Raw genomic sequence first — 24,763 nt, 5'->3', positions numbered from 1 at the left:
CTTTTGCGACTCCTGGCATTGAGTGAAGAAGCTTTATTGTTTACCAAAGTATAAGTTACTATGTTGATTAGTTTGTCAGATGGGCTGTGTCTAAAAAACACTTTCTGGGTAGACAAAGCTTTAGTCAGAATGTGAAAGCCTTTCTAAGAGAGGCGTAGACCATCACTGGAAAAGCAGGAAGGTTTGCCAGCCATCTCATTCCAAATTGACAATATTGGATCCCCTAGAATGGCACCAGCTGCATAACCAGTTATTAAAGCCAATTATTTTGTTTTTGAATAGTAGCATTATTCTGGGTGAAGACAAAATACTGTTCAAGCCAGAGTCTTTCCTGCCTCAGACACATGTATAGAAAGCTCAGTCTTTATCCATCTGCATGTCCTTCTGGTAGAGTGCCTAAGGTCATTCGACAAATTACCGGTGCAAATGTCATGGATTAAAACTCATTGCAAACAGATGCATTATAGAGCCTTTTGGGAAATTTCTACCCAGTCAAGTTACTCCATTGATAAGACACCCTAAGAGTTTATTCAGTTGTTAGAGATCTGGGAACATATGTAGACAGTGATCTGGCCTTTGACCAACACATAACCAAGGCAGTAAGAAAATAATTCTTTGTCACCTGACTTATAAGTAAGGGTATGGCATCCAAGTCCAAAGAAGTTATAGTACCACTCTACTCGTCCTTTATTAGACCAGCCATTAATTACAATGCTCCCTTTAGCATGTGCCTGACTAGGCATAAGCAACAGTTGAATGCTTACAGAGGTTCCTGACTCCATGGTATTGCCACACTGTCCTATACAGATCATCTTAGAGCCCTGTCTCTATACTCGGTCTCCTACAGGTTGTTGGGAGGCAATCTGTGATTGGCAGATAAAGGATCCTTACTTCCAGCCCTGGTGGAGCTTTTGCATTTCTGCAAAATGAGCAGCACCAGAAACACTAAATCCAGGATTTGAACTTTGCTTGCAAACTAAATACAACATGCTGGTGAAACAGATGTGTAACTTGAGGGATCCCTATGATCTAGAATAGGCTCCCCATCCATGTGAAGCCGAGACCATCCCTAACCCTGGTCTATCTCATATCTGTTCTAACCCTGGTCTATGTCATATCGTCGAACAGTCATTGTCAAACATTATCTCATTGATAGTGCAGGCCGTCAAACCATTCTGAGATCGCTGTACAGTAGGGATCAGGAAATTTACCCTTTTCCCCACTGTAGTGCAATCTCAGAGTCAGTGTATATAATTAGCAGGGGGTGTGGGGATCGGATGGCCTCCATTGCCGATGAGATGAAGTTCAACAATGTGGCCGTTTGATGATATGACACAACCCCCCCCCAACCCTATACAAACTTAACATTGACCATTGGATGGGAAATCTCAAATTCATCCCCGGGGTGGCTCCCATGTCTCTTATTGATGGAGGCCAACAGTAAACTTTCCCTAACTAACATTGGGTGAGTAATCATAAATTCATCTCTGTGCTGGACCAATGTCTCTTATAGACAGAGGCCAGCAGTAAATATTTCCTAACTAACACAACCCCCCCACATAACTTTTTAACAACCTCCCAACTAACATACCCCTCCTAACAAATGTTACTCCTCCAATTAAGATGCACATGTTACAAAGGACTAATTTGGTTAGGCTGTATGGAAAGACTTATAAATGCCCTGGTGGCTGTTCACAGGTTCATAGGTTATTACTAGGTTAACAACCAATGTGAAGTTGTTAATCTCGCCGATTATTCTCACTGATGGGTTGGAGCCGATCCTCGGCTCCAACGCGGCTGATAGCAAGCTCAAGGTTTGCCAGTAGCTCGAGACCAACCCCTTATTCCACCATGCACTGCTAGAATTACCTCAGATCTAGTTTGCTACGGCAAGAGAGATCTCGGTGATCCAGATAGCTCGGACCATTTTAGAAACAGAATTAACAGCAAGCTTTTAAAAAGTTTTTAAAAAGTTTTCCTTTTTGATATATTTATGTAGTGTCTGTCAGTTCCATTATTTTTAGATAATTTAGACAGTTTAGATAGTTTAAATTGTTTTAAATTAGGGATTTGTTGGCTTTTTAGTTTGTATGGGCCTTTAGCCCCTTTTCCTACTATTAATCCCTTTAGTAGTTAGGTTTTTTTCTGTGGGACTCTTAGTCCCATATTTGTATTATATTTTTATTTATATATATATATATATATATATATATATATATATATATATATATATATATACATATATTACTGTTGTAGATAGTGTCCGGGTTGGGCTTAGTTGTTTGTGAATCTATTTACTGTTTTTCTCTCAGTATGTCAGAGGATAGGGAGAAATCCCATCCCAAATCGGGTTTTAAAAAATGCCCAGATTGTGGGCAGAAAATGTCCATCACTGACGGACATATTCAATGTGTCTACTGCTTGGGGGCCAAGCACCTCCAAGACACCTGTAGCATTTGTCACTCCTTCTCTTCAAGAGTCCTCTTGGAGAGAAGGAGGAAACTTATAGACAGAGGATTGCTACAGCAATCTTTTTCAGAGGTTTTGAATAGCCATGAAGGTGCTAGTACGTCTTCCAAATCTTCAAAATCCAAGTCTTCAGATAAGGTATCCAAAAAGGCTAAAATTTCAGAAGGAGGGTCATCGGTTCCACAGTCATTGGAGCCGAGTGTACCTTTGATTCAGAGCCAGATCTCAGTATTGGAGCCGGCCTCAGAAGTTCCTTCTTCACCTCTGCTCCAGTCAGCACCTTCAGTGCATTCAGCTAAGTCTTCAGTCAGCCTTTCCGATTTGGACATGGATCAGCTAGTGCAGAAGCTTTTACAGGCACCAGGACTTGCCAAATTGTTGTCGGCCCCGACCAGCTTGTCGGTGCCGAAGACCATGGAACCGAACTTGTCTACTTCTCCTCCAAGCCATACTGGACTCTCGGAGCTGAAGGAAGTCGAACCGATGGTGGTTAGACCCTTGGAGCCAATATCCGCTCTGGGGTTATCGGCTCCATCTACTCGGGATGTCCTCGGTGCTGACCGAGGGTTCTAGGAGCCGACGCTCTCCAGTCGGGTCCGGGGAGGATAGTCGCACCAACTTGTCGGTGCTGACTCTCTCTCTTGGGGCTTCAGCTCGGATGAGCTCGGCTCCTACTTCAGGCTCGGAGCCTGGGGTTTTGGTGCGGGAGGATCAGACGGTACTCTCGGGTCCGTCCACTCCTCCTCATCGGAACCATGGATCCTTCGATGCTATGAGGAGAGTTTTGTCTCCAAAGACAACATCAGCATTGGTTCAGCTTTCCCTCTCCCCTCAAGCTCCTGTGTCTACTTCTGCATCTACCAACCCCTCTAAGCGTAGAGAACCTGAGCCTCAAGTACCCCCACAGGGTGTCCCCTGCTCTTCTGAGACCTCCACACATCCCCCCCACTGAGGAGGTGCCCAGAAAGAGACTGTGCAAGAGGAGGCACTTAGACTCCCCACAGGAGTCTTTGACATCTGACATGGACTTAGATGAGTCAGAAGGGTCCCCTCGGTCCCCCTCTGAGGATATCTCTTTTGCAGAGATACTAGAGATCCTTAGTCAGAGGGGCGACTGGCAGTCCAAGACCCCTACTGAGGATGAGTCTGTGCTCTTGAAGGCTTTTGGGTGTCAACCTTCCACTTCTTGGGTGTCTCTGCCTTACGACGAGCTCATGGATCTGATCTCTCGTAAGGCATGGGAGTCACCGGAGGCCATGGAACCTGTCCCTTGTAGACACAATAAATTCATATCTGCCCCAGTCGATAAACCTTTTTTGACAAAAGGAGTGCCCGTGGATGCCATGGTGGTGGGTGCAGCCACCAAAAAGGAAGTATCTGAGACATCCTCTTCTACCCATCCCCCTAACAGAGATTCTAGGATTATGGATAGATATGGGAAGCGCATGTTTAGTTCAGCGAATTTTTCTCTGCGATCACTGAACTACTTGACCCATTTTACAAGACTACAGAGAGATCTCCTGAAAGAGCTAGGAGATACTCTCCAGGGTACAGTAGCTGCAGGAGTGGCCGACAAAGTCAAAGCCCAGCTCGCTACCCTTAACTCAGTAGTGAACTCGTCCATGAGTCTCATATCCTATGCAGCTGATGGTTCGAGTAGAGCCGCTAGTTCAGGCATTGCTCTTTGCAGACAAGCCTGGATGCGTCTCTGTTCCTTTGCGGAACTCTTCAAGTCTTCTTTCATTAATACCCCATTTGATGGCTCATCACTGTTTGGGCCCAAAGTAAAGAAAACTTTAACCAGGTGTGAACAGGAAGGCAAGACTTTATCTGCCGTTGGGGTCTGCTTTTCCACTCCTACTCGGCCCTACCCCAAGGGCCCTGGGGGGGGGGGATGTGGTTCTGAAAAACTCAAGCAGCCTTTCATGACACATGTGGTGAAACCCCCTCTAGAGGCAGAGGAGGGGGTTATAATGGAAGACGCCGCCCCCGTGGCAGAGGGGGTCCGCAGCAACAGGGTGACAGCGGTCAGTTCTCCGGTCAGTCCTACCAGCGCTCCTGAAAGGCGGCCCGACTGTTCGGCTCTGGAGGCAGTCGGGGGTCGCTTGTCTTTTTACCCAGAAGCCTGGATAAACATAACATCGGATGCTTAGGTACAAAGCATCATTTCCAGAGGATATTTCATACCGTTCTTTACCCCTCCCATTCCTATCAAAAAATATCCCAGATGTTCCACCCAATCTCAGGGAACAAGCAATCGTAGAGGTCCACAGATTGCTAGAAAAAAGAGTCAAGTCATCCAACCAGTCCCAGCAGACCAAGTTGGATTTGGAACTTACTCAAGATTCTGTTTGGTACCAAAGAAAACAGGGGACTGGAGACCTATCTTGGACCTCAACAGACTCAACAAGTTCGTAAAGAAAGAGAAGTTCCGAATGGTCACGCTTCAGTCCATTCTTCCCTTTTTAGGGAAAGGTGATTGGATGTGCTCCATAGATCTCAAGGACACATACTATCACATAAAGATGGACAGATGCTCCAGAGATCATCTGCGCTTCCAGCTGGGAGCTAATCATTACCAGTTTTGAGCCCTGCCCTTTGGTCTCACTTCAGCCCCCAGAGTGTTCACCAAATGCATGGCAGTGGTCACGGCTCACCTGAGGCGTCTAGGATTCCAGGTGTTTCCATACTTAGACAATTGGCTCCTCATCGCTACCACCAGGCATCAATTGACTCAGGCAACACAATACACTCTGACACTCTGCCATCAATTAGGCATTACGATCAACTTCGAAAAGTCTGCCTTATCGCCATCTCAGCATACCATTTTTATAGGAGCAGAGTTAGATACCTCAAGCACCACTCTATGTCTCCCTATCGAAAAAGTCTCTCTTCTTCGCCAAAATGTCAGCTCACTGGTATCAAAAAACTAAGCAACAGCAGCGGAGGTATTGAAAGTACTAGGTTTGATGGCGGCGGCAATCCTGGCTATACCACTCGCAAGGATGCATATGCGAATCCTTCAATGGCTTCTCTTCACTCAGTGGTCTTACCAGAAACTACCAATGCACCACATGATTCTTATCACGGATTTTTGCAGAAGAGACCTTCGGTGGTGGTTGACATCTCTTCATGTTACAGTAGGGCGACCCTTTTTTCTCCCCTCCCCAGTAGCCATTGTGACCATGGATGCTTCCCTGATAGGGTGGGTGGGTGGGGGGGGGCATTTTCAGGGAAAGACTGCCCGAGGCACATGGACAGATCAAGAATCACATCTGCACATCAATGTTCTAGAGCTGAGAGTGGTACTTCTGGCGTTGCAGTACTTTCCGGATTCTCTCCCTCTAGGGACTATTGCAATTCAGACCGACAACATGTCAGTAGTCTGGTACTTGAACAAGCAGGGTGGAACCAAGTCTTACCCCCTTTGTCGAGAAGCCCTCAGGGTTTGGCAATGGGCTGTGTCATCCCAGCATTTTCTGTTAGCAACGCACATCCCGGGGAAATCCAACGTCATAGCAGACAAGCTAAGCAGGGCAATATTACTCCCTCACTAGTGGTCTCTCAGTCAACAGGTTGCGGAGTTGATTTTCCGTTAATGGGGCCAGCCTTGCTGCGACCTTTTTGCCAGCCACATCAATTCAAAATGCAGACGCTACTTTGCCCTGATACCACCTCCCGGTCATCCCCCGAGAGATGCTCTTTTACACGATTGGCCCCCGGGTCTCCTTTATGCATTTTCACCCTTCCCATTAATACCCAGATTTCTACAGAAAGCAAAATCACTGAGAAGGAAGGTTATATTCATAGCCCCCTACTGGCCTAGACAGATTTGGTTTCCGTTTCTCCACCATCATCTGTTGGAGGATCCATGGATCCTGGACCCAGTTCCGGACCTTCTGACGCACCCATCGGGGGACCTTCATCCTTCTCTACAGTCCCTGAAACTGACTGCTTGGCTAATCCACTTCCCCTAATTACCAGGCTTCATTCAATTTCAGAAGATACAAGACAGATTCTCTTGTCCTCTCACAAGCCATCTACCAGGAAATTATATGGCAGCAAATGGAAAAGGTTCTCAATTTGGGCCAACTCGCAGAACATTGACCCTTTTCGAGCTCCGCTATCTTCGATTTTGGAATTTTTGACAAAAATTTTTAAGGAAGGGGCAGCATCTGCTACAGTTCGAGTTCAGTTAGCTGCTATCTCAAATGTTCACCTTGGTCTTGATGGCTCAAATATTATGAGCCATAAATTATCCAAAACCTTCCTTAAAGGCGTTCTTCATATGAGACCACCGATCAAGATTCCCTTTTCTCCCTGGAATTTAAACCTTATGCTGTCTCAACTTATTCTTCCTCCCTTTGAACCAGCTTTTTCTTGTGCTTTAAAATTCTTATCGTGGAAAACAGTTTTTCTTGTGGCCATTACGTCTGCCCTCAGAGTGTCAGAACTTCAAGCATTATCCATGAGACCACCCTACATGATCTTCCATGCTGATAGAGTATCTCTCAGAATGAACCCCTCATTTTTACCTAAAGTCTGTTCTGAGTCAAACATCAATCAAGTCATTGAACTACCAGTGTTCTCCTCCAACCACTCTAACAACTTAGAATATATGCTGCACAAACTTGATGTCCACAGACAGCTCAGATTTTATCTTGACAGAACTAAGGATATTAGGAAATCATATCAACTTTTTGTAGCCTTCTCAGAAGCAAGAAAAGGCAATGCAGTGGCTAAAACAACCTTATCTAAATGGTTATCCAATTGTATATCCTTTGTTTATGAAAATGTGAACATGCCTCTAACACACAAACCAAAAGCTCATTCTACCAGAGCTGTCTCTGCCTCTTCTGCTTTTCAAGCTAAATTGCCCCTTGACGATATTTGCGCTGCAGACACTTGGTCTAACCCTCATACCTTTATCTCACATTACAAAGTAGATAAGGCTTCTAGGGACAGGTCTTCCTTTGGTTCTACAGTACTGAAGAACATACTCCCATGAGCCACCCAGGGTTGAGGGTGCTAGGGACGCTATCCATCAGTGAGAATAATCGACGAGATTAACAACTTCACATATAGAAGTTATGTACTTACCATAACATTCCATGTGAGTTGTTTATCTCACCTTTATTCTCACGTCCCTTCCCCCTTCTGGCTGGCTGTTGACTTAGAGGCTAGTACCATCCTGGTTATTCAATATTTCTCTTTCCCTTTGGGTACTCTTCTTCGTAGATATATATAAGAGAGTATGTATGGGTTGTATATATGTATAGACTATTATTCACAGCAAACAAGATCTGAGGTAATTCCAGCAGTGCATTGTAGGATAAGGAGCTTGGTCTCAAGCAACTGGCAAACCTTGAGCTTTGCTATCAGCCATGTCGGAGCAGAGGATCGGCTCCAACCCATCAGTGAGAATAAAGGTGAGATAAACAACTCACATGGAACATTATGGTAAGCACATAACTTCTATTTAGGCCCCTTACAAGCCTAGCCATGCACCCTAAACTATTTGGGTTCTTGAGTGTCATGGACATGTATACAGAGGTAAATAAGGATTTGCAGTGGTAAGTGTTAGCTAGGATAAAACTTTTCTTATTGACAGCCTCTGTCTATAAGGGACAGGGAGCCAGACCATGGGTAAATTTACAATTTCCTATCCATTGTTAAGGTTTCATTTGAATAAGGACAGGGATAAACTCTGTTTGATATGGATATTGAGTCAATTCCATAGTGTGGGATCCTTTGGGACACATATCTGTCCCTCCAGCACATTCTGTTTATGTCACAAATGAAGTTCAGATCCCTTGCTCTAGTGTTTCTTGTGCTCTTTGTTTTGTGCATCTACAACAGATCTGTCAGTTCTGGGTCTGAGGAAGCACTGTAAGTCAGGCAGAGATCCCCTCTCAACAGTCTGTAGGAGACTGAATATAGTGACAGAGACTATAACCGATCTGTGTAGGACAGGGTATTCATGCCCTGAATTCTCCTGGTGGGAAACCTTTGTGGACGTTCCAACTGTTGCAAGTGTCTGGTTAGATACATGCCAAGGGGGGCATTGTATTCAATGATAAATCTGATAAGGGTCAAGTAGAGTGGTACTATAAGTTCCTTGGGCCTGGATGCCATACCCTCACTTGTCTTACTTACATGTTGATCAAGGGCCAGGTTGCTGTCTACATTTGTTCCCAGATCACTTATTACTGGGTCAACTCTTAGTGGTGGTTAATCGACAGAGTAACTAATTTGGATTTACAGTTTACCAAAGGACATCATAATGCATTTTTTTTGCAATGCGTTTTAGGCTATGGCTTTGGCAGCAGTCATTTGTCTATGTTAAACCCTCTTGTGAGATGTTGGTGTCTTGGGGGGACTCTATAAAAACTCCCAGTTTACAGTCATCTGCAAAATTAGTGAGATAGAGGCCTTAAACATTAGCCTTGACTTCCAAGAAGTAGATGCCAAACAGAAGCAGGCCCAGCATGGAGCCCTGAGATATCCCACTAGTGTCTGGTCTCTTGCTGGAGGTGGTCTGACCAACCCTGACTTCTTAGGTCTTAATTGTGAGCCAACCGTCAAGCCAGCAAGTTAAGTAGGGATTAATGCCTAGATCAGGGAGTTTGTCAACAATGCCTGAGTGGGGTATTGTATCAAATGCCTTGGCCAGGACAAGATAAGCAGTATGCACTATTTTACCCTCATCCATGCCATAATGACTCTCAAAAAGAAGTTAACCAGGTTAAGTAGGCATGACCTTGCCTGAATAAAGCTAAATTGGGATGGGTCCTGTGCCTGCAGGTTGCCAATGTCCTTGTTTATCATTTCCATGATAATTTATTCCATAACTTTGCAAATTAGACTTGTTAGACTGCTGGTACTGTAGTTGCTTGAGCTGGTTGATGGCCTGCCTTTATGGAGGGGAATGGCTGCTTCAGTCCACCATTCACTTGGAACACAGCCGGTTTCAAGTCTGTTGTTGAAGAGTGCCTCGACTGGCCCTGATAGGTCATGTCTTAAACTGTTCAGAAGGCAAACCAGGGATGTTGTCAGGAACAATGGAGGCAATATTCTTGACTTTAGCGAGAGACGCCAACACCTGGTTGCTGCTAATAGTTGAGGGAAGTATGTTGAAGGCATTTGTACCTGGTGGGGCTGGGTGGGGTGAAGTTTGAACTAAATTTGTAATCCAATTGATTTGCTATGTCACCCTGATCAGTGAAGGTGATACTGCTCACCTCCAGTTCACCACACTGCTGTGTGTTGCCTTTAAGGTCCCAGACATAGCTGAAGAAGGCCTTGTGATTGTTCTTAGCTTGACAAGCTATCCTGATCTCATAGTTGGTCTTGTTAGAATTAATTAGACTTTTAGTTTTTTGTTTATTTCTATAAGAGAACACTTGTCCGTAAGGGAATTGCTTGTCCTGATTTTGGCCATGAGTTTATTTATTTTATTTTATACCCTGTTTAGGTGAGGATTTCACCAGTGCAGTTTGTTTTTAGTGTTTATGTTGGGTTTGCTTTTGGTAGGTATGGCAACCTCTATGCAACCTTTTACATGTTTGCATATGGACTCTGTGTATAATTCTACATAGGTAAATATGGTCTTGGGTTAGGAGGAGCCTTGAATTTTTTCAAACTGTCACTTAATAAGATGTAGTTTGCCTTAGAATAGTTCCTGTTACTGGTTTATTTGAGTTTATTTGGGTTGATTTTTATTTCAGAGGAGAGGAGACAGCTTTGTGATCCAAACATTACTACCCCAGGGGGGTGTAATGCCCCCTAATATTGGCAATTACCATATCCAGTATGCTTGATCCTCTGGTTGGAGCATGCAGTATCTGTTCCATGGTGTTTGTGTTAATAAAGTCTGGAAAGCATTGTGCCTGTGAGTTTGAGGCAGTGTATTTATCCCAGTCTATAAAGGGGTGGTTAAAGTTACCCATGAACAGGGTGGTTAGTTGGATGGTGGTCACTTATGGTAGGTTTAGGTAAGAGTCATGAAACTCTAGGGACATAGATGGTGACCTGTAGCTAGCCATGATATGGTGAGGAACCTTATCTATGGTGACTTGCATGTGGATGTGCTCCATGGTATCATCCTGTTAGCTTAGTATATACTATGAACCTATAAACCTATAATTGTATTTGTCAGGATGTTCCATTTCAGATCATGGCACTAGAAGGACAGCTTTCAACCTGCTTTTATCTAGCCTGGTAAGGGTGGTGTCCATATGACTGACAATAGAGTCACTTATTGCTAAAGCATTGTTATAGGTAGATGTAGTCTCAGTGGGCCTTAAGAGCTTGGAGTCTGTGTCCTTGTTATTCTTAAAGGTATTATTGTTATAGGTAGATGTAGTCTCAGTGGGCCTTAAGAGCTTGGAGTCTGTGTCCTTGTTATTCTTAAAGGTATTTTAATACTGGCTGTTAGTCTGCAGGTTAAAAGTGTGTATGTGCATGTGTGTTGCTGTGTGAACTACTGACTGAGTTTTTTTTTTAGTCTTTACCATGAGAAGCTTAGGCAATGTTGCTTATCAACCTCAGTATAAGCTGATTTAGTAGAGGAGCTCTGTGCTATCTGTGTTTGTGTTGTGCTTACTGGGTATAAGTTCATAGGTGTGTACTAGGCTAATGACCCTGGAGCCTTTACAAGTCTAGCCATAGGATTACCCTGGCATAGTGCCACCTGACCTTAGTTTCCAGTGCCTCTGTCGAGTAGAGCCATTGGAGTTATCCCCAGGGTGAATTTCCTGTTTCCCATCCACTCATCAAGATTTCTCTTGAAGAGGGTCACCGAGGTACTCTGCTTGACATGTATGGGAAGTCTGTTCCATAGCATGGGCAGTCCCTGGGTTATGAACCTGTCCCTCCAGCATGTTCTCTTAATTGTGGTAATGAGGTTGAGGTCTCTGGAATGTGTGGTGTGGACAGATTGGGATTTCTTTAGATGTATCATTTCTAACAGAGTTTGGTCAGACATGGCTTTGTAAATCAAGCAGAGATCGCCTCTAAGTAGGCGATATGATACAGAGAATAGTTGAGAGTTTTTTGAGTCTGTCCATATAGGACAAGTGTTTAAGGCCTAGGATCCTCTTTGTGAGGTACTTTTGCAGCCTGTCCAGTTGTTGCATGTGTCTAGTGAGGCACATGCTAAATGGGGCATTGTACTCAATGACTGGCCTAATGAGGGAAGAGTAGTGGGGAGACAATAACCTCTTTCTTCCTGGATGCAAAACTCTTAGTAATGAGATGTGCCATATAGAAGGACTTTCTGACCACAGTAGCAATGTGGTGATCAAAAGAGAAGTTGCTGTCAACCTGTGTTCCCAGATCTCTTATAACACCTTCTGTGTTCAGTGGACTACCATCAATGTGGTAACTCATGGGAACCGGGTTTTTCCCAAAAGGGATGATGATACATTTTTTGGCATTGAGCTTAAGGCCATGTTTTGGTTCTGACACCAGTCATTGGTCTCAGGCCAATTCTGTTCTATAGGATGTCAACATCACTTGGGGAGTTTAATAATAGCTCCCAACTTGCAATTGTCTGTGAACTTTGTCAGCCAGAGTCCCTTTTTGTTGGCCTGGACTTCAGAGAAGTAGATACCAAACAGGAGAAGACCCAGGACCGAACCCTGTGGGACTCCACTCGTGACTAGTCAGCAGTCTGACTTGAAGTCAGCTACTTTCACACTGTGGGTTCTATCTGTGATCCAATTTACAACCCACCTAGTGATATAGGGGTTGATGCCTAGCTTAGTGAGTTTTCCTATGATTCCTGAATGGGGAATGGTATCAGAAGCCTTGGTCAGATCAAGGTAGGCTGTATGAACCACCTTGCCTTCATCCACAGCTCTGTTGACTGACTCAAAGAAGTTGACCAAGTTGAGCAGGCATGATCTACCCTTCACAAAACCAAACTGTGTGGGATACAGAGTTTGGAGATTCCCTATATCCTTGTTTATTAGGTCCATGATGATGCATTCCATAGCTTTGCATATCAGACTTGTCAGGCGAATTGGGCGATAGTTCCCAGGGTCTGTAGCCGCTCCTCCTTTGTGGAGAGGGATGACTGTAGCAGTGTGCCATTCGGTAGGGACAAAACCTGAGGTGAGGCTGTGATTGAACAGGGCACACAGGTGAGGTGCCAGTTCATTCTGTAGTTCATATGGAACACAACCAGGAATATTGTCAGGTCCCATAGAAGCTGTACTTGTGGCCTTGGACAGAGCTGTTTTAACCTGTGCAGCAGTAATACTGGGTGCCTGGCAATCTACTGGTATTGTGATTGTTCCTTTGCGGGGGGGGGGGGGGGGTTGGCACTGAGGTATGTCCTGAGGTGAGAAGGTAGCCTCCAATTTCAGTAAATACTTAACACCTCTCATATTGAATCATTGTAAGGTAGCAATAAAGAGTTTTTGGTAAGCATGAGGTAGTTGCTACAGTTCTTCAAAATACCTAATGCTATCAGGCTGGCTACATAAAGGGCAAAATCTGAGTGGTCATCCATATTGATGAAGGTGTAGGAAAAAACAGAATAACTTAATAACTTAGTTTTGGCATAATCCAGAGGGAGATAATGGAATGGACTAGAAACAAGTGATAATATGGGATATAGCTAATGGATACAAGTATATGAACTGTGACTACTATAGTATTCACCACAAGTAAAATAAAATTGTAAAAGTGACAAAAATATGTAGGAGCAATAAGGTAATCAGTAACAAATCGCAAATTTAAATCAGATAGCTTTAGCCAATAAGCTACTATGAGCAAGACAGAGTCTAATCCAATGGATCTGGGTGTAGTAACTGTAGAGCAATAGCTACATTTAATTTTGGGTTTGCAGCTACAGTCTTTAGAATATCAACAGCCACCACAACAGTAATTGTGCTTCTTTTCTGAGAGGCCTTTTTCAGGAAATCACCATTTAATCCGGTACTTCCCAGACAATGCATTCCTTTAACAGGTCATCTAAAATTACTGGGAGTCTGGGACCAGTTAGTGCTTTTAGGTGTGCAGAAATGTGATTTCAGCAAAAACATTCAGAAATCTCCCCTACTTCTTTCAGTCTTCTGCATAAGACCTTGCTGGGTCTTTAATTATTTTCAAGACTTCAGCTGATACCTATGACAAGAATTAATTTGTTCTAAGTGGCAAATATAATACTACATGGACCTGGACACATTTTTGGTTGTACTCCAGGTAGTAGGCAATCTGTCTTCTACTAAGAGGGGAGGATATGCAGAATCAAATTATAGGGATTCCCAGTCAGGTGCAAGGTATGTCTACTTCATCATTTAGTCTTATAAAGAAACTAGCTGGGTTTTGTTGGTGTTAGTCATTTAGGCATGTGCCACTCTCTCTGTGGCCTCTAGGACTTCAGTACAATAGGTCTGTCTGTCTGTCAACAAGTGATTCTTTAAGTTTCTTGCAAATTCATCTTCATTATTTCAGTATGCTATCTATCCATTTTAGCTTCTGGAACCCTGTTCTTCATTTACTTTTGATCTTTCCCAGCACCAGTGTCTTCTTTAGTGAATCCTGTCTTCTTTTTATGTGGCCAAAGTATCAGGGTTTTACTTTCATACATTTTAGTGAGCAGTTTCAGACTGGTTTATTGCCAAGTGTTCAGTTATTTGTTCATCTTGCAGTCCATGAATTATTATGGTTTCTCCAACAAAGTTCAAAAGCATTGCTTTTCTGGCACACAACCTCACTTATAGTCCAACTTGCACAGACATATTTTATTATCATAAAAATCATAGCTTTGACTATATGGACCTTTGCTGATATTATGACATTTGTATTTTCGCCTTTGTCAACATGCTCTTCAACTCTTCCTCAGTTTTACCTATCACAGTGGTATCATCTGCATATCTGAAGTTGTTAATATATTTGTGGCTGTGCTGATTCCAGCGTTTGATTTCATCTAACCCAAAATTTAGTCTAATTATATTAAAAAATAAATTAAGAGCCTTGATGTTCTGTAGTCCTATCTTGCCTTCATTCTTACATATGGGTTCGGAGCCAATCCTTGGCTCCAACTCAGCCTATTACAAAGCTCAAAGTCTCTTAGTTGGCTCGTGGCTAGGTAGGTATCCCATAATGCACTAGTACAATCCCCAGATCTCGTATGCCGTGTCTACAAGTTCACAAGTGCTTCTTGTTTGGCCGTGGCTAAGTTCAAAACTTTTTACTTATTATTCGTATTTTTTTATATTTCTTGATATACTTAGTTATACTCAATATTAGTGATAGTTATATCATTGATAGTTATCTTATAGGTAGTGTATAGAAGTGTTTTTGCTATTTACTTAGTTAGTTTTGAGAATGTGTTGGCCATTGGGCCCTGGTTGTTCTCTGTGTGGTATCCTGTGTGCTAGTTTACAGATAAAATTAATATTCCGTAGGTCCGTGTTTGTGTTAGGACCTTGTTTTTCACATTTTCATACATTAATATTGTGTGCAGTGTTGTGTGCCATTTTCTGATACAGTTTATATTTCTGTAGGTCCGCATTTGTATTAGGACCTTGTTTTTTTCTTTCTTTTATAGATTAATAATTGCATGTAGTGTTGTTTGCCTTTCATACTTTGCCTGTTGTTTAAGATTCTGTGTTCCGGCTTAGCTCCTGCCTTTCCAGCTAGGTCCGTTTAAGTTAGAGGATCTAGTCCTCTGCTTTAACTTTGAATCTTTATAACAGGGCTAGGCTCATTTAAGTTAGAGGACTTAGTCCTCTGTTGTTTCTCTTCTGTGTGTGTGTGTGTGTGTGTGTGTGTGTGTGTGTGTGTGTGTGTGTGTGTGTGTGTGTGTGTGTGTGTGTGTGTGTGTGGTGTGTGTGTGTGTGGTTTGTTAGGGCTAGGCCCGTTTAAGTTAGAGGACCTAGTCCTCATTGTGTTTGGTGTGTATCTGTCTTAGGGCGAGGCTCGTTTAAGTTAGAGGACCTTGTCCTCCTCCTTACTGTTCATAGAGCTCTTATAGCCATGTCTAAAGAGTTCAAAGACCATAAACCTTCGGGTTTCAAAAAATGCCTTAAGTGCTCCAAAAAGATGTCGATTACAGATAGTCATAGTAATTGCGTTTAATGCCTCGGAGCCATTCACCTGCAGGAAACTTGTTCCTTCTGTCACTCCTTTAGCTCCAGAGTTCTCCAGGAGCGAAAGAACAAGTTAATTCTGAAAGGTCTCCACAAGCCTTCCTTTGAGGAAGACTTAGCAAGTTCTTCTTCATCTGCAAGGTCTCATTCATCTAGAAAAGAGAAGGTCAAGTTGGCCAAGAGACATTCTCTGGTGCCAACTAGTTTGTCAGAACCTTCTCAGAAAACATTGAAACTAGATAAAGCTTTTACCTCCTTGGCTCCACTGTCCTCGGAGCCGGTCGAGGTAGTCGATGTTGACACTGCAGTGTCAGCCCCAAGCCTTTCAGAGCCGACTACTGAAAAATTATATCGGAGCTGGTCCGGAGATCTTTTGCTGATCTCCCCAACCTTAAGTTCTCCCATTTTACAGAGATCCAGGTTGCCTACCCTGTCATCCAGATCCTCCAAGAGCTTGTTAGAAGAAGATGTGGAGAGAGTAGTGCTTAGACTCTTGAAGTCATCTGCTTTGCCCAAATTGTTGTTGGCTCTGACCCAGTTGTGTCTGGAGCCATCTGAGTCCATTCTCCCTGTTGGGGTTCCTCCTTTACGCCGAGTCGGGCCTTCGGAGCCGGAGATCTCAGTGCCACTTGTTGTGGAACCCTCGGTTCCAGCTCCCATTGTGGCTGTCTCAGAGCCGAGTTCCACTCCGACACCTTCAGTGCCATCCGTGGTGTCTAGGAGCCGAAGCTCACCGGTCGGTCCCGACAGGGACACTTGGACCCAAACCTCTTAGGTGCCGAGTCTCCCTCGGTGCATCGGCTAGGGTGAGCTCAGACCCTACATCCATCTCGGAGCTGGTCGCTCTGGAGCCAAGGACTACCTCCGTTTCCTCAGAACTGGGGCTGTCTTCGGAGCCAGAGAAATCTGCATTCGAGATGATGAGGAGTGTGCTGTCTGAGTCATCAGCTCCGCGCAAGGGTACCAATACTCTTCCCCCTCAAGCACCGACCTCTGTCTCAGCACCTTCTCTCTCCCTTGGCAGCAGAGACCCGCAACCTCAGAAGCCCCCATTGGGTCACCCTCAGTCTTCTGAGACCTCCCCGAAATACCCTTCTGAGGAGCTTCCTCAGAAGAGGACATGCAAGAGCAAGCATGTAAATTCCCCTGATGAGTCTATCACCTTAGACACTGACCTCGAGGAGTCAGAAGCGTCCCCTATATCATCCTCTGATGATGTCTCCCTTGTAAACATTCTGGAGATCCTAAAGCAGAGAGGTGGCTGGCCCACTGTCACCCCTTCTGATGAGGAGTCAGTGTACCTGAAGGTTTTCGGGTCTCAACCTTCAGCCTCTTCGGTGTCTCCACCTTTTGACGAACTCTTGGACCTGGTTAGTCGAAAGGTGTGGTAAACTCCTGATGCCATGGAGCCAGTCCCCAGAAGACCCAACAAATTTCTCTCAGCCCCAAAAGAGAAAGAGTTTTTGTCTAAGGACGTGTCTGTAGATGCCAGGGTGGTAGCGGCGGCCACTAAGAAGGAGTTAATGGAGACTTCTTCATCTGTCCATCCGCCGAACAGGGAGTCTCAAATGATGGATGGATACTGGAAGCGCATCTTCTCTTCAATGGCTTTTACCCTCAGATCGGTGAACTATCTCACACATTTTACTAGGCTTCAGAGAGATCTCCTCAAGGAGTTAGGAGATACTCTTCAAGGTACATCTACTGAAGGAGTCCCTGAGAATGTGACTGCTCAGTTGTCCACCTTAAATTCCATCGTGAACTCCTCCATGAGGCTGATCTCCTATGCAGCCGATGGAGCAAGCAGGGCAGCAGGTTCAGGAGTTTCCCTTAGGAGACACTCCTGGATGCGCTTATGTAGTTTTGTGGAGCCTTTCAAGTCTACCTTTACCAATGCCCCCTTTGACAGTTCTTCCCTGTTTGGACCTAAGGTAAAAGATACACTCACCAGGTGTGAACAAGATGAGAAAACTCTCTCTGCCATGGGAGTACGTTTTATCGTCCCTTCTAAACCATATTCCAAGGGTCAGAAAGGTGGTAAAATGTGGTTCAAGAAGTGACAGAGATTTTTCCTGGATGCACAGGGTTATTCTTCCTTCAGAGGCAAAGGAGGAGGAGCTAATGGTAGACGTCACCCTAGAGGCAGGAAGGGGTCCGCAAAACCAGGGTGGCCGCAATTCCTTTTGAGGCCGTCACTGTCAGCGCTCCTGATATGGGGCCCGGCTGTGCTTCACTGGAGCCAGTCGGCAGTCGCTTATCTTTGTGTCCAGAAACCTGGCTAAACATCACCCAAGACAAATGGGTACAATGAATAATCACCAGAGAATACTTCATACCCTTTTCTATTCCACCCCACACTCCCAAGAAGGTCCCGAATGTTCCACCCAATCACAGAGATCAAACAACTGTAGAAGTGCAAAAGTTGCTTTCAAAGAGAGTCATCCAAACCATCCCTGCAGACTAGATAGGATTCAGAACTTACTCCAGATTCTTTGTAGTGCCAAAATGAACAGGGGACTGGAGGCCCATCTTGGACCTCAGCAAACAAAATGAATCCATAAAGAAGGCCAAGTTCCAGATGGTGACACTGCAGTCTATACTCCCTCTGTTAGGAAAAGACAATTGGATGTGCTCCATAGACCTCCAAGATGCGTACTACCATATAAAAATGGACAGAGCATCGAGGAGTCATTTACGCTTCTGGCTGGGAGCCAGTCTCTACTAATTTCGTGCTCTGCACTTTGGTCTCACCACAGCCCCCAGGGTGTTCACCAAATGTAAGGCGGTAGTGACAGCTCACCTGAGACATCGTGGATACAAGCCAGAGATTTGACCATCCAGCTCTGTTCCCAGCTGGGGATTACAATAAATTGAGAAAAGTCTGCCTTATCACCCTCTCAATCTGTGACTTTTATAAGTGCAGAAATAGGCACAGTCACCATGCTAGCTCGTCTACCTGCAGACAGAATTCAAAACCTCAGGCAACAAATTCACAGTTTGCTTCCTCTACAGAAAGTCAAGGCAAAGACAGTGCTGAAACTCTTAGGGACCATGGCCTCTACCATAAATCTATTCCCACTAGCCAGATTGCATATGCAAATTCTTTAATGGCTTCTATTTTCCCAGTGGTCCCTTCAACAACTGCCTCTGTCTCACTATATCCTCATAACAGAGTTGTGCAAAAAAGGACTTTTGTTGGCGGATTCAGCCTGATCAGCTGACAACAGGCACTCCATTCCTCCCTCGCCATCCTGTTGCTACTATGACCACGGATGCCTCACAGATAGGGTGGGGGTGGGAATTATCTAGGCAGGATTGTCCAAGGCACATGGTAAGATCACGAGGCTTATCTGCATATCAGTGTCCTAGAGATGACAGCAGTGCTTCTAGCATTGCAAGCACTTCACGACTTTCTTCCTCTAGGGATGATAGCAATCCAGTTGGACAATATGTCAGTGATATGGTATCTAAACAAGCAAGGAGGAACCAGATCTTACCCCCTTTGTTGAGAGGCTCTTTGTGTTTGGAAGTGGGCCATATCTTCCCAACTAGTATCTGGTAGCAACGAGTATCCCTGGGACAACCAATGTGATAGCCGACAAGCTCAGCAGGGCAATCTTGATGCCTCATGAGTGGTCTCTGAATTAGGAAGTAGCGGAACAGATCTGCAAATGGGGACAGCCTTGCTGCGATCTCTTTGCCAGACTGATCAACGTCAAATGCAGCAGCTATTTCTCCCTTATCTCCCCTCCGGGGGAGTCACTGAGAGACTCACTTGTTCATGATTGGACCCTGGAAATCCTTTATGCATTCCCTCCCTTTCCGCTCATATCCAAAGTGATACAGAAAGCAAAGTTATTGGGAAGCAAAATGATTCTCATCACTCATTACTGGCCTCGCCAAATATGGTTCCCCTTTCTCAGGCCTCATCTACTAGACAATCCATGGACTCTGAACCCAGTGCCAGACCTCTTGACACACATGTCAGGCTCCCTTCACCCCTGCCTCCACACCCTCAACTTGAAAGCGTGGCTGCTCCACTTCCATCTGTAGTCAGATTTCATGATCTTTCACCTGCTGTGACCCACATCCTTACGTCTTCACATAAACCTTCCACTAGGAAGTTATACACTAGTAAATGGAAAAGGTTTTGTATCTGGGCAAAAGAAAAAAAATGTAGATCCTTACACAGCATCCATCCCTGTGGTGTTAGAATTTTTGTCTGAACTTTTCATCAGGGATCAGCTGCTGCCACAATTAGCTAATTAGTTAACTGGCAGCGATATCTAACTTTCATTTGGGACAACACAAACCTAATCTGATGTTCCACAGATTATGTAAAACCTTCCTTAAAGGCACTACTTTGCTGAAACCTCTCTTTCAGGAACCTGTACCTCCGTGGGATCTGAATTTCTATCTGTCCAAACTAACTTCCCTGCCTTTTGAGCCAGCACATTCATGTCAATTGAAGTTTCTGTCTTGGAAGACTGTTTCTAGTAGCTATCACATCAGCTAGACGGGTGTCATCGAGTTACAAGCACTGTCAATCAAGCCTCCTTATTTGATTTTCCACAAAGGCAGTTTTCTTTTGTACAAATCCTTCCTTTATCCCTAAAGTTTGCTCTCAGACTAATTTGAACCAAACTAACGAACTGCCTGCATTTTTCCCTAATCATTCCAACACTGCAGAATACAAATTTCATCAACTTGATGTTCACAGGCAGTTACGGTTCTACCTTCACAGGACTAAGGAACTTAGAAAGTCAGATCAATTGTTTGTGTCCTTTTCTGAGTCTAGAATAGATCTGCCAGTCTCTAAAGTGACCCTATCTAATTGGATTTCGAACTGTATTTCATTCATTTACTCCTCCAATGGAAAGATTCTACCATTCAAGATTAAGGCTCATTCCACAAGATCCCTGTCCACATCTGCTGCATTTCAAGCCAGAGTTCCAGTTGACAGTATTTGTGCAGCAGCAACTTGGGCTACCCCTCATACCTTTGTTACTCATTACAAACTGGATTTGACCTCCAGGGGTAGAGCTTCCTTTGCTTCCACGGTACTCAGGAGTATATTCCTGGGAGCCACCCAAGAAAAAGGTGCAGGGGACTCTGACCCATATGTAATAATAAACGCGAGATAGGACTACAGAACATAAAGAAGTTATGTACTCACCATAACATTCCATGTTTGTAGTCCATCTCGCCCTTCATTCTTATGAACCCACCCAACTACCCCTGTCCTGGAAGGATCTGGAGACAGGATAGTGTTGCTTTTGGTAAGGTGGAGACCTTTCATTATTGTTGTTCTTTCTGGATAACCTTTTCTATCTTTCTATAGTTTAGCAGCAAACAAGATCTGGGGATTGTACTAGTGCACTATGGGATACCTACCTAGCCACGGGCCAACTAAGAGACTTTGAGCTTTGTAATAGGCCGAGTCAGAGCCAAGGATCAGCTCCAAACTCATATGTAAGAATGAAGGGTATGATGGACTACAAACATGGAACGTTATGGTGAGTACATAACTTTTTTTATATTAATTTCCCAATCTTTTACCAGTGACTTCTGTAAAATTTGGTTGTATCTCCTTCTTTTGCATACAGGAAAATAAGGTGAACTGATATCTTAATTTGTCTAAAAACTTGCCTGGTTTCTTATGGCTTATACAGTCAAAGGATTTAGAGTAATGAGTAAAGTGGAAGTAAATATTTTCTGGAACTGTGTTACTTTTTTGTTATCCAGCATACGTTGGCAATTTGATCTCTGTTTTTTTTTCCTTCTACCAACCAACTTGTACATCTGGCAGTTCTGAGTATTTATATTGCTATCTTACAGGATCTTCAGCATTGGTTTGATATCATGTGAAATAAAAACAATTGCACAGTAGTGGGGGGACCCTCTAGCATTGCGCTTTTTTTGATATTGGCATATAAACTGACTTTTTACAGTCCAGTTGCCATGCTTGCATTAATCTTCATGAAGAGATCTTTTGTTTCCCATTCTATTATCTTTTTCCTGTTCTTTGCAGTGCTCCTTTAAGTATACCTCTTTATCTGTTCTTGTTATCATCTGAAACTCTCCTCAGTTTGATATATTCTAACGAAACACCAGCTATCCAAGAAACAAAAACACTAAAACACAAAACTCTTGGAGGCACCAATTCAAGACCTAAAGACTACTGAAGGAAAACACCACAACTGGTTTAGCGCTTACTTTCCACTTTAATCACCAGGAACTTCATCAGAAAATCATACACCAAAAATTAACTTGTTTAAATATCCCTTTCTTCCAATATCATCCAATCACATTCAACAAATAATTATGACATCATCAAATGATCCACACACTACAATAATATAACAGACATTGAAAAATTATCATTTTACATATGAAATTCTGAGCAAATTATAAAAACGCTGAAAAAATGATAAAATCCTATGCTTTAATAAACTTTTGATATTAATGTATTCATTCACTCCAGGTGTTTTGTCAGCCCTTAGCAAAATCTGCCACCTTACCTTTTGAGTTTCCAGCAGCTTGTTACAACTGTTGGTGAACTGAGATTCATCTATTTGTTCCACAACCAAAATATGGTACTTTCTAAACCCATCACATACTAAACTGTGTTTACACAAAGCATTTAACCTTTTTTATCTTTAATTTTAAGTGGTTTTACACTTTTGCCTATATCAAAATGGTGGCAAGTGCTATTACAGTTATAATAACCTCTAATTTCAAAAACCGTATCTAAATAGGAAAAATGCACTATGTTGGTGTTACTAATACACCTGCACTGTTTGCATGACCCGCAGTTAAAAGTACCGTCCTTTATAAAACGTAGCTTAACATTACACTATGAATGAAATTCTAACAATGTTTTAAAATTGATTGGTTTATTGATAACATGTGGTTTATCGCCTAAAATACTGGTTAATTTAGGATTAATGGTGATAATTTTCCAATCACCCATCACTATGTTTTAATTGCTGAGCTATCATTAGAAATAGCTAGAGGCAAAGCAAAAGTTTTGACACTGATGTTATCTGTATTTTCCCTAATCTTATTAAATTCAATTCCATTTGCCTGACAGAAATTTCAGGCAGCCCAATTGCCTGACAGTTCATTTGCCTGACAATTAGAGAAAGGCAAGTAAAAGGTATTTGTCCTTTTCCCCACTGTAGTGTGATTCTGGAGTTAGAATATATAGTTGGGGGGGGGGTTGCCCCCCACCTACGTTGGTTTTAGTGAACAATAAAAAAACAAACTGCACAATATAAAACCAACATAGGTAGGGGCTTCACCCCCCCAACTATATATTCTAACTCCAGGATCCCCACTACAGTGGGGAAAAGGACAAATACCTTTTACTTGCCTTTTTCTAATTGTCAGGTAAATGAACTGTCAGGCAATCGGGCTGCCTGAAATTTCTGTCAGGCAAATGAACTTTAGGTCAAATGAAGGTGACCTATATATATATATATATATATATATATATATATATACATGGGTGTACTTCTGAAGAATGAAAGTTCACTTCTTTCAACTTCAAAAGTACACCCACACTAACGCAAAAGTGCACTTTCATGAAAGTGCTCTTTCGTGAACCCTCTAGACCGAATGGGCTAGTAGTCACGGACCTTAGGGTTAGGGCACGGGTTAGGGCAAGGGGATAGTTAGTAGGGCTATTCCCTTACCTTGACCCATGCCCTAACCCTAAGGTCCGTGACTATCGCACCACAGTGGAGGATATAGCCCGTTTTTCAGTGTCCTCCATTGTGGTGCGGTAGGATCGGTCTAGTGAGCTTAAGCGAATGTGCACTTTCACTTAAGTGGGGATGTACTTTCCCATTTGGAAAAAGTGAATTTTCATTGTAGGAAAGTACACCCATATATATATATATATATATATATATATATATATATATATATATATATATGTCAGAAAAAATCCCAAGGTATGGAGACAGGCACACTATTAAAGTTTCCACAAGTCTGTTTATTATTCCAATTCCACAAAAAAGTACTGTGTAAGCGCTTTCTTAAAAAAATACTTCCTCAGACACATCATAACACTTAATAAAAGACTCAGTATTTATACCATACCTAATCAACACAAACCAGTTTCCCTCCAAAATATTTAAAGGTACATACACATTTAAAACCATTGTTCATTCATATAATGAATCGATTTAACATAAAATACAAGATGTTATGTAGTCCAATCTCGCCTACATTCTTACCCGTGGGTTTGGAGCCAAATATCAGCTCTGACTCGGCCAAACTTTTCTAACTCAAAGTCTTTCTATTGGCTGGGCTAAGATGGTACCCCATGCTGCATTGCTCTATATCCCCAGATCTCGTTTGCCGCTCATGTAGCTTGGACGTGGTCTCACTCTTGGCTGTGGCTAAGTACCTTTTTTCTTTCTTCTCGAGAGTATTTATTACAAACAAAAGCTATTTTAATAGCTATTCCTAGTTTGGTGTTATTTGTGAAAAAAAAATTTCGGTGTGTGTGTGATTGTTTCTGTTGTGTTACGTTACACAATACTTTAAAAATGAAGACAAATACTTTTTTTTTTCAGTGTTTTTTATTAACTACAGTACACACGTGTGGGAGCCTCATGGAAAGTACCAGGGAGACTCCCAGAACAAAGGAATAAACAAGCTTATATACTGGTGATATTGCTGACAGTACAAAAATATAAAAATGAACCAATTAGATCATTATGAAGGGCAATTAACCAATTAAAGGTTTACCCGTAAACATAAGACAATTTACATTATCATATCTCTGGGCAGAGAAAGAAAATCGGATGTACTTCCATAAAAGGCACATTTCCTGCTTTCAGGCAGACTCTTGTTTTTCAGTACTTTCTCATTGCTCAGAGTTCATTCAAAGTTCACAGTACACAGTACATTTTAACACATACAAACTGTCACATACTCAATTCCCCCAAACACATGCTTTGGCTGTTCATATTCTACAATCCCCCATTTGATGCTGTGTAAGCATCACCATTTAACCTATCATACATTTGTCCCAAATCTAGCATAACCATGCTACTGGTCTTTTTATTATTAGAAAACATTGTCATTTTCTCATCTACATTCATAGATACAGGCATATAAAACGTAAGCACTTTCTTCACAGTTTTTGAAGGCATTAATTTCAAGATCAGTGCTTTGAT

The 24,763-nt window shown here is 42.9% G+C and overlaps 1 protein-coding gene across 3 annotated transcripts in view; it reads right to left on the bottom strand.

The window, feature by feature from the left end:
* Positions 1–24,763, bottom strand: part of LOC122813971 — a 1,592,156-nt gene that overhangs the window by 339,080 nt on the left and 1,228,313 nt on the right. The window lies entirely within an intron of this gene.

Source organism: Protopterus annectens, chromosome 10.part0 (assembly GCF_019279795.1).
Source record: "Protopterus annectens isolate FY-2018-M chromosome 10.part0, PAN1.0, whole genome shotgun sequence".
NCBI classification, from domain to species: Eukaryota; Metazoa; Chordata; order Ceratodontiformes; family Protopteridae; genus Protopterus; species Protopterus annectens.
The sequence above is the reverse complement of the archived record's forward strand: the minus strand, read 5'-3'. Positions and strand labels throughout refer to the sequence as shown.